Here is a 9,176-nt window from a genome sequence, read left to right as displayed (position 1 = left end):
GAACTAAGCCAACTCCTTATGATGCCAGGAAGATCATCTGTTGAGTGTAACACAGGAGGTAGGGTTCATTCTCCAAGATGTCCAGTTTTACTTGTAAGCAGTCTCTTGAACAGAAACACAGGCAGACAACTTTTACTTAAAATGTGTGCTGAGGTTTTCTTCTCAGTATACCACTTTTGACTGCAAAACTTTTTAAAAGCCTTGTTTAAATAAGTAATGTTTGTACCAAATTTGAAGACAATTGAATCACAATGATGCTCCTTAGTTGTAGTTATTTATTTAAACAAGTCCATTGACTTTTTATGAAACCTTATCTGTTTAGAGGTTAAAATTACTGAAAACAAAATATTGTACTTGTAATCATGCGTAGCTTCTGATCCCAGCCATTTCTTCCATGAATCGGGTCTGAAGAATAGTTTCATGGGGTAAAAACTAATTCCAACATGTGCAGAGACCACTTCCATGTTTGGGGTGGTGAACAAGTGCCTAGTCATTCTGTTAACCACCTCCAGTCAAGAGTCATCAGGCTACTGCCCTGATCCTCATTTGCTTCATGAATAATAGTGCTTAAATGACCAAGACAGTCCAAATTTTCTTCTATCATTTGTGCTAAAGTCTCTTTTTACTGAAAATGGGGGCAGCCATGAGGGGTTATTGCACCTTCTAGACTGGATCCTACAAGGGACTACTAGGCAGAACTCTGTGTACAGGCAATTTTAAGGAGGTGCCATATTTCTGTCTCTCTACATAAACACGATAATATTGTCAGCTTCTTTGATGCTACTGTGGGCCACTTCCATCTTGGGGATTAGATCAATAATCTTCTTACAGCCCAACAACTTGCTCAGGTGACCAACCATCTCCTTGAGAACACAGTCCTGACTCTGCACAGTGTTGTGCACAATGATCTTCACTGCCTCCGTGCTGTCTCTCTAGGAGAGATCTGGTGGTCTGGGCTTTAGCTTCTTATATAGATCGAGGGCATGCTGCTCCAGAGATTCCATCAAGTCGCCCTGACATCTTCCATAGGGGCTCTTCTGTAGCTCCATGATTTCAGTGTGCAAGGACATGATCTGATCCTCTAGGTAGCCAATGACACCAACCTCAGCATAGTGGATGGCCTTTTCTTCCATTTCCTTCCATGATTTTAACATGTTTTCTGAAGATAGTCCGTAAATCATCTGCTCACTACATCTCTCCAAGTCAAGATGAATGCTTTTGTGAAAAAACTCAAGTTTAGCTTTGAATTGCTGAGATGCTGAAATGAAAGTGTTCTTCTTTTTTGTCAAGTTAGCATTATATCTAAGAAGACTTACCATTGCTGCTCTTTGTCCCTGAAAGAGCCTGCTGTAAACTTTTAGCCCAGGTACATAATGCACTGCTTCAGGCCATACTTTAAATAATTGTATAATTGGTAGCTGTGTTTTGTTGTCCTGTACAATATAATTTACACCGACAGATAAACTTGTGGAAGCAAATGCCCTTTCATATAGTCTTACTTTTATCAAACATATGAGCCACATAGCTATCGCAACCTCTAACTCCATCTAGAACACCCTGAGAGGCTGGCTTCCAAGGGATTAGAGAAATTACCATCTCTGAAAGCAACTCTTAAGAACCAGAATTTATTCCAGTTTCACTCTCAATACGAGACTGTAGTGAATGGAGATTTTCATCAGGAAGCAACAAAAAACAAATTATCTTTGCAGAAGTCGTATTCAGGATGCACACTATCTTCAAATTCAGACCATTAATGCAAAGCAGCTTGGCTGCTTCAAAACAAGATCAGTATGATCCCAATTCAGCATCAATTGTAGCCAGTTTTCCATGGGCTCTACTCATAAACTACAAAGGCTATTTGGTTTAGGTAAATGGCTACTGAACCAGACTTCTCCTGTTATCTGTACAGATGCAAATATATACTTTGGACCCTTCTTAATCTTCTTATGCCAGGTAAATGGTTGCAGATGATGTAGAAAAGGCCTATGTCCAGGAATACAATCAAACACCATGGTACCTAAGCTCCAAAAATCAACAGTGGCTGTATAAGACTTATTCTCAAAAAGCTCTGGGGCCAGATACTGGCCAGCATTGTCACAAAAGATGTACATAAACTTCCTTGATCAACATCTTTGGCATACCCCAGATCAATTATTTTATGTAATATTTTCCCATCAACATCCTGAAGAACTATGTTTTCAGGTCATGATGTATAATTTTGTTTTCCTGCACATATCATATCCCAAACCCTATATCACTAAGTAAAGAAAGTATCTGGCTTTCTTTAAGTCCACAGCAATTTTCTGGTTTGTTAAGTAGCTTCCAAAGACCTCCTCCAGAACTTCTAGGTATTCCATTGCTAGAAGAGGCATAGCATTAATGAAAATATTCAGTTCCTCAGGACCATCACAGGCTTTTACAACATTTATTTGTTTCAAATTTTTTATGTTCTTGATGCTGGTACACCACTGCCATTCCAAGAATGGTTCTTGGACATAGAGTAGCTAAAGTAATTGGAAGAAATGATGAAATAAGCGAGAGGAACAACAAATTTCAAAGGGTAGCTCAAGAGTGCTCAGAATTTCTCAAGCTGATAGAAATGAAGAAAAAATTCAAGTCTTGAATTACAGTACTGAAAAATTTTATGGAGAGAAGTTTCCTTCAGAGTTGTACCCTTATGCCATACCTTATGCAAATGACCCAGGAAACTGAACTATATGAAAAAGTATGTGGCATCAGGATTGGAGGAAGGCTCATTTACAGTCGTTGATATACAGATAACATAACCTTGCATGGTAAAAGCAGAGAAGACTTGAAACACTTGTTGATTAAGATCAAAGCCTACAGCTTTCTGATGAATTTCATTTCAATATAAAGAAAATAAACATTTCCACATCTAGGCCAATAAACAACATTATAATAAATGGAGAAAATTTTGAAATTGTAAAGGATTTCATTTTACTTGGATCGATAATCAATTGTTCATGGAAACAACAGTAAAGATATCAAAGGACATATTACATTGGAAAAATCTGCCACAAAAGACTCCTTTAAAGTGGGAAAGAACAAAGATGTCACTTTGAGGATGCAGGTGCCCCTGACCCAAGCCATGGTAGTTTCAATAACCTTATATGGAACATGAATGAAGAAGATAAGAAAAAAATTGATGTGTTTGAATAACAGTGTTGAAGAATATTGAGTGTATCATTAACATGCAGAAGAACAAACAAGTCTGTCTTGGAAAATGTATAGCCAAAATATTCCTTAAAAAGGAGGATGGCCAGATTTTATCTCACATACTTTGGATATATTACTTGGAGGAAGTATTACCTGGAAAAGGACATCGTGTTTGGTAAATTGGAGGGTCAGAGCAAAAAAAGAAAGATTCTCAAAGTTATGGACTGATACAGTGGTTCAACAGTGGGCTCAGACATAAAAATTGTGACTATGGTGCAGGACCCGGAAAAGTTTCATTCTGTTGTACACAGATTCACTATGAATCAAGAGTTGATTTGACCGTTCTAACAAAAATAATAATAATAATAAAGAATTGTTGTTGTAGTTGTTCCAACTCACGGGAGCCACATCTGTGCAGAGTGGAACTACTCCGCAGGTGTTTCTAGGCTATGACCTTTCAGAAACGTATCAGCAGGCCTGTCTGTGAGGCCTCTAGTTGGGCTCAAACTGCTAATACTTTGGCTAGTAGTGAAGTGTTTAACCATTTGTTTCACCTATAGATTTTAGTTTAAAGAATATTGGAGATTATTTTTTTTCCTTTTAAAAGTATGAAGACAGAAAGTTACTATATGCTGAAACAGTTGTCCCAGAATCCCTCACTTCTTTTCTGCCTATCCATCATTAAAACACGGGTTCCATTCTCAAGGCTAGAGATAAATGGTTTATCATCTGTCTAAAAACCTTTACACACACCTTTATCCTCACAATAGTCCTACAAGATCTGCTATTGGGAAATAAATATGAACACTCAGAGTGTTGCAAGATACATAACAAAAGATTTTTTGGATATTACAGGTGGCTTGGCTTTTTTTTCTATACCAAACACCTTTATATTCCTTGTTAGTGTTGTTGTTAAGTGCCATTAAGTTAGTTCCAACTCATAGCAACCCTGCATAGGGATTTCTGAAGAGTGACTGGTGAGCTTGAACTGCTGACCTTGCCATTCAAACTTATCATATGGCCCAGTGCAGTAACCCATAGCATTCCACCAGCATCCATTGACCTAAATGATTTGAAATAGATAATAATCAAGACATATTTAGCCCAGCTAATCATCTTTTAAATCTATACATGCATTAACTATATTTTATACTAATATCTGTTAGTTTAACTTTAGAGTCTAAAGATATTAACTGAGCGAATCATGGCAAGTAAAAAAAAATCTTTTAAAAGTTGAACAACCATTTTAGCCAGAGTATTCAAATTATTGTAAATGTTGTGTTATGCATGCATTTGAATATCGTTTTATATTAAATAACTATATTTTAAGCCGAATAGCTCTAACAATAGTTTTAATACATGTCATTCCTCTTGAATCATTCAATATTTTACCACTGACTAGAAATTTCTAGTTAGCAGTATAACTGTCATTCAACATTGAGTTTCAGAGTTAGAAATTTATTTATTTGATTAATATTGAACTTTTACTACCCTGAAAAGCTCAAGGCAGTCAATGGCTAATTTGAACCTTGAAATATTTAGCATTACAAAGTCAGAAGGAGGTAAGGAAGCAAATAGAGTGTGGAAAATGAAAGTTGAAGGCAGACAGTGATAATTTCAAACACAGCTGACACTCTAGGCAGTGTTTAAGCATGATGCATTGGGAAACACAAAAGGGTTTCTGATTTTTTACCCTGATGGTTGCATTAGTCATTTATGACGGGTTAAATTTGGACAAATAACCTTTTTCTAGAGTCTGTGATTCCCAAGTTACTATAAACACCTGCCAAGCTTTCTTTATCCTTTCTCAAAAAGAGAAAAGAAAAACACAAACATGTATTTGTACAAAATGAGTATAGAGCTTTAGTTGACTCACACATACTCTAATACTTGGCCCAAAGTCCCAAAGTTGAGAGCTGGGGATTTCTAAGTTGAATTTATCTATTAGATGGAAGGGAGGAAAGAAGGGATTGTTCCAGGCAGATAAAGTAGATAAGCAAGAGTGCCAAGTTGTCACAGCTTTAAGTTACTCTGTTTGACTATTACCAATGATTTTATATTTTTTTCCCCAAATAACAGGTCTTGTAAGAGGATTGTAAGGATAAGAGTGGATAAAAGGTTGTAGATAGATGATTAAAACATGCTGGATTTTGAACTTTACTTATTTAAGTGATAGAAGAGCTGATGAATGTTCAAGGTGACCTACAGCAAAAAACTTATTTTATTGTCTTACTTATTACTGCCTGCCATCAAGTCATTCTATCTGCTATTTTACCATTATTTCTATGCCCAAGAAGTTCTATATTCTAACATCTCTTTCCTAAGTAATTCTATTGTAAGAATTACTTGCAATATCTTTTTTTTTTTTTTTTCCTGGATATCTATTCAATAAATACAGTTTTGCTTAGTACCATCACCAATACAGCAATGGAAAGCAAGCACTGACCAAGGTATGCATGATCCTAGCCCTCATGCAAACTATTTTTCCACACAAAGAGAGACAGTCATTAAAACAGAAATTCAGTAATTAGTTATTTAGATGATTAGTCATGATGATTGCTGTAAAGATAAAATAAAAAGTCCAAACATAGAATTTAATTTGACAGCTGATTTAGTCTGAATTATTAAAGTGTCTCTGAGAAAGTAATTATTGAGCTGTTAAATACTTATATATGAAAAAACATAAGGGGATAACACCATATAGACAGAGCATACACTAAGTACAACAGGCCTGATTTGGGAAGTACCGTGATATAGTGAGGGAATGGAAACAAGAGAAGTGGGGTTAGAGGTGTGAGTGTGCTAAAGAGTGGCAGGAGAAAAGGTGGAGAAGTTGGCAAGGGCTAGAATTAGCAGTTGGGGAGATACCAAACAATTTTTTAAGTCTAGGGAGTAACATTTTATTTTAATGAAATCATTGAGACTACTTCTAAAGAACTGATTAAATTAAAGTCGTGGTCTGGGGCTGTGGGTTAAAGTGCTAGACTTTAGGTTCGATTTGATCCACAAGTCAGCGCTTCAAACTCACCAGTTGCTCCTTGGAAAACCTGCACAGGGACACTATGAGTTGGATATGACTCAACTCAATGGCACTTAATAACAACAACAAGAATTAATTCACAGAGGTCAATTATAAGGCTATGGCAGTATTCTAGGTGAAAACTAATAATAGCTCTGGATAAATTATTGAATTTGGAAATGGAGAGAGAGAGACTGAATAAGATGTATTTTCATTTAATAATTGAAATAACCTAGCTAAGGAAGCAGTAGAAGAGGAATCAATGGTGATTCTTTGGTTTCTGGTGTAACTTGAACCCACTCACTAACTTGTCAAAGGAGTTTTTCTGTTGTTGTTGTTGTTGTTTTTGTGGAGGTAGGCTAGGTATATAGAGTCCTGGTGTGGCGCTGTAGGAAAAGAATGGGACTGTTAATTGCAAAGTCTGTGATTCAAACCCACCAGTTGCTCCTCTGAAACCCTATGCAGGGTCACTATGAGTCAGAATCAACTTAAAGGCACTTGCAACAATGTGGAAACAGAGCTGTATGTTCATTTGTTGATATTACTGTTGTTGTTAAGTGCCATTGAGTCAGTTCTGACTCATAGCAACCCTGTATAGGTTTCCAGGGAGTGTGTTCAGTTGTTGTTGTTGTTGTTGTTAAGTGCCATCGAGTCGATTCCGACCCATAGTGACCCTGTTTAGAGTTTCTAAGGAGCAGCTGGTGAGCTTGAACCACTGACTTTGCAGTTCAAATGAATTTGCAGTCTGACACATGAGCCCACGGCGCCACACCAGGACTCCTTGTTGTTCTTAGGTGCGATCGAGTCCGGACTGACTCATAGCAACCTTACGGCACAGAAGAATGAAACACTGCCCGATCCTGGGCCAACCTTACTACTGTTGCCATGTTTGAGTCCATCAATGCTGCCACTTGGCCAATACATCTCTTTGGGGGTCTTCCTCTTTTTCTTTGACCTTACCAAACATGGTATTCTTCTCCAGTGACTGGTCCCTCCTGACAATATGTCCAAAGTATGAGAGATGAAGTTTGTCCATGTCGGTCTCCAAGGAGCACTCTGGCTGCACTTCTTCCAAAAGAGATCTATTATTTCTTCTGGCAGCCCATGGCACTTTCAATATTCTCCTCCAACACCATAACTCAAAGGCATCAATTATTCTACGGTCTTCCTTATTCACTGTCCATCTTTCACATGCATATGAGGTTATTGAAAATACCATGGCTTGGGTCAGGCACACCTTAGTCTTCAAGCTGACATCTCTGTTCCTCAACACTTTAAAAAGGTCTTGTGCAGCAGATTTGCCTAATGCAATATGTCCTTTGGTTTTTTGACTGCTGCTTCCGTGAGTGTTGATAGTTGATCCAAGAAAAATTAAGTCCTTGACAACTTCAATCTTTTCTCCATTGATAAGAATGTTGTTTATTGGTCCAGTGGTGAGGATTTTGTTTTCTTGACATTGAGATGTAATCCATACCAAAGGCTGTGCTCTTTGATCTTCATCAGTAAATGTTTCAAGTCCTCTTCACTTTCAGCTAGCAAGGTTGTATCATCTGCATATCGCAGGTTGTTAATGAGTCTTCCTCCAATCCTGATGCCACCAGGACTCCTAAGGACACGTAAAACCTTAGATGACTGTGACACATCCAGTTGGCTACATGTGCAGCAGATCATCTTTAAATACTCAGATTTAAGTTATGAGCCATAGATGATTAATGAAATAATTAGTTCTAACTAAAATTTCTAAGGGACAGAGAATAAAAAAGAAGAGACAAAGATTAGGATGAACATTGAAAAAATTATCAGAGAGGGATGTAGAAAATCTAAGAGGAATATGTTTCATAGAAAGAGTAGCCAGGGGGTAGAACTACAAAGAATCAGGTATATTAGTCAAGATTCTGTATCAGAGGAGCTTAATTAGTTGGTTACGTTCTGGTTAATATAATTTAAAAGTAGGCAGATCAAAGCCACCAAGAGGTGGCTCAAAAAACAGATCAGCCAATTTGCTTCAGGAAGGTCAAAACCTTGAAAACTCTTTGAAGTTATTGTACTTTACAATGAGTCAGAATTGACTCAACAACAACTAGCAACAATGATAGAGATAGATCAATAGATTGATAAATCAACATATACAGAAAGAGAGAAGAATGTTTATCTGGAGGAAGCGGTGCACATAATTGTGAGGGTTTGCAAGTCCAAGACCCATACGTCAAGTAACAGGCTCGAAACTCCTATAGGTTTAAGTCTAAAATTTCATTGGCTTTTCAGGGGAGAAGAGAGAATAAGAGTTTTCTGGCAAAATGCTTTTTTAAATATGGAGGTAAAACACACTCTAGAGAAATTCCCTACTTGCTTTTAAGGTCTTCATTGAATGATTGAAAGTGACCCACATTATCAAAGAGAAACAGTTTATTTAAGGCAAAATTATTTAATCACATGTTATTTCTTTATAACAGTAACTACCCTAGTGTTTTGTTAAACTATTGTGTACCATAGGCTAGCTAGGTTGACACATAAACATAAAATTAACCATCACCTCAGTTAAAGTGAAGTCTAAAAATAAGGAAATATATTTAGCCAAAGGGATGAATGGAGAACTGTTTAAGTGAAAGAGAAGTGTTTGGAACCAAATTGTTGTTGTTCTTGTTAGGTGCCATGGAGTCTGTACCAATACATAGCGACCTTACGCACAGCAGAACAGAACACTGCCCCATCCTGGGCCAACCTCACTACTGTTGCCACACTTGACTCCATTGATGCTGCCACTTGGCCAATCCATCTCGTTGGAGGTCTTCTTCTTTTTCTCTGACCCTCCACCTTACCAAACATGATATCCTTCTCTAGTGACTGGTCCTTCTTAACAATATGTCTGAAGTATGAGAGATGAAGTTTGGCCATCCTGGCCTCCAAGGAGCACTCTGGCTGCATGTCTTCCAACACAGATCTGTTTGTTCTTTTGGCAGCCCATGGCACTTTCAATATT

The 9,176-nt window shown here is 37.5% G+C and overlaps 1 pseudogene; it reads right to left on the bottom strand.

Moving 5' to 3' along the window:
- Positions 1-490: 490 nt before the first annotated feature.
- Positions 491-4,891, bottom strand: LOC102816685 (annotated as a pseudogene).
- Positions 4,892-9,176: the final 4,285 nt, after the last annotated feature.

The sequence above is a fragment of the Chrysochloris asiatica genome, unplaced genomic scaffold, assembly GCF_000296735.1.
Source record: "Chrysochloris asiatica unplaced genomic scaffold, ChrAsi1.0 scaffold00027, whole genome shotgun sequence".
Classification (NCBI taxonomy): Eukaryota; Metazoa; Chordata; class Mammalia; order Afrosoricida; family Chrysochloridae; genus Chrysochloris; species Chrysochloris asiatica.
Note: the sequence above shows the minus strand (reverse complement) of the source record. Positions and strands in the feature narration are given on the sequence as shown.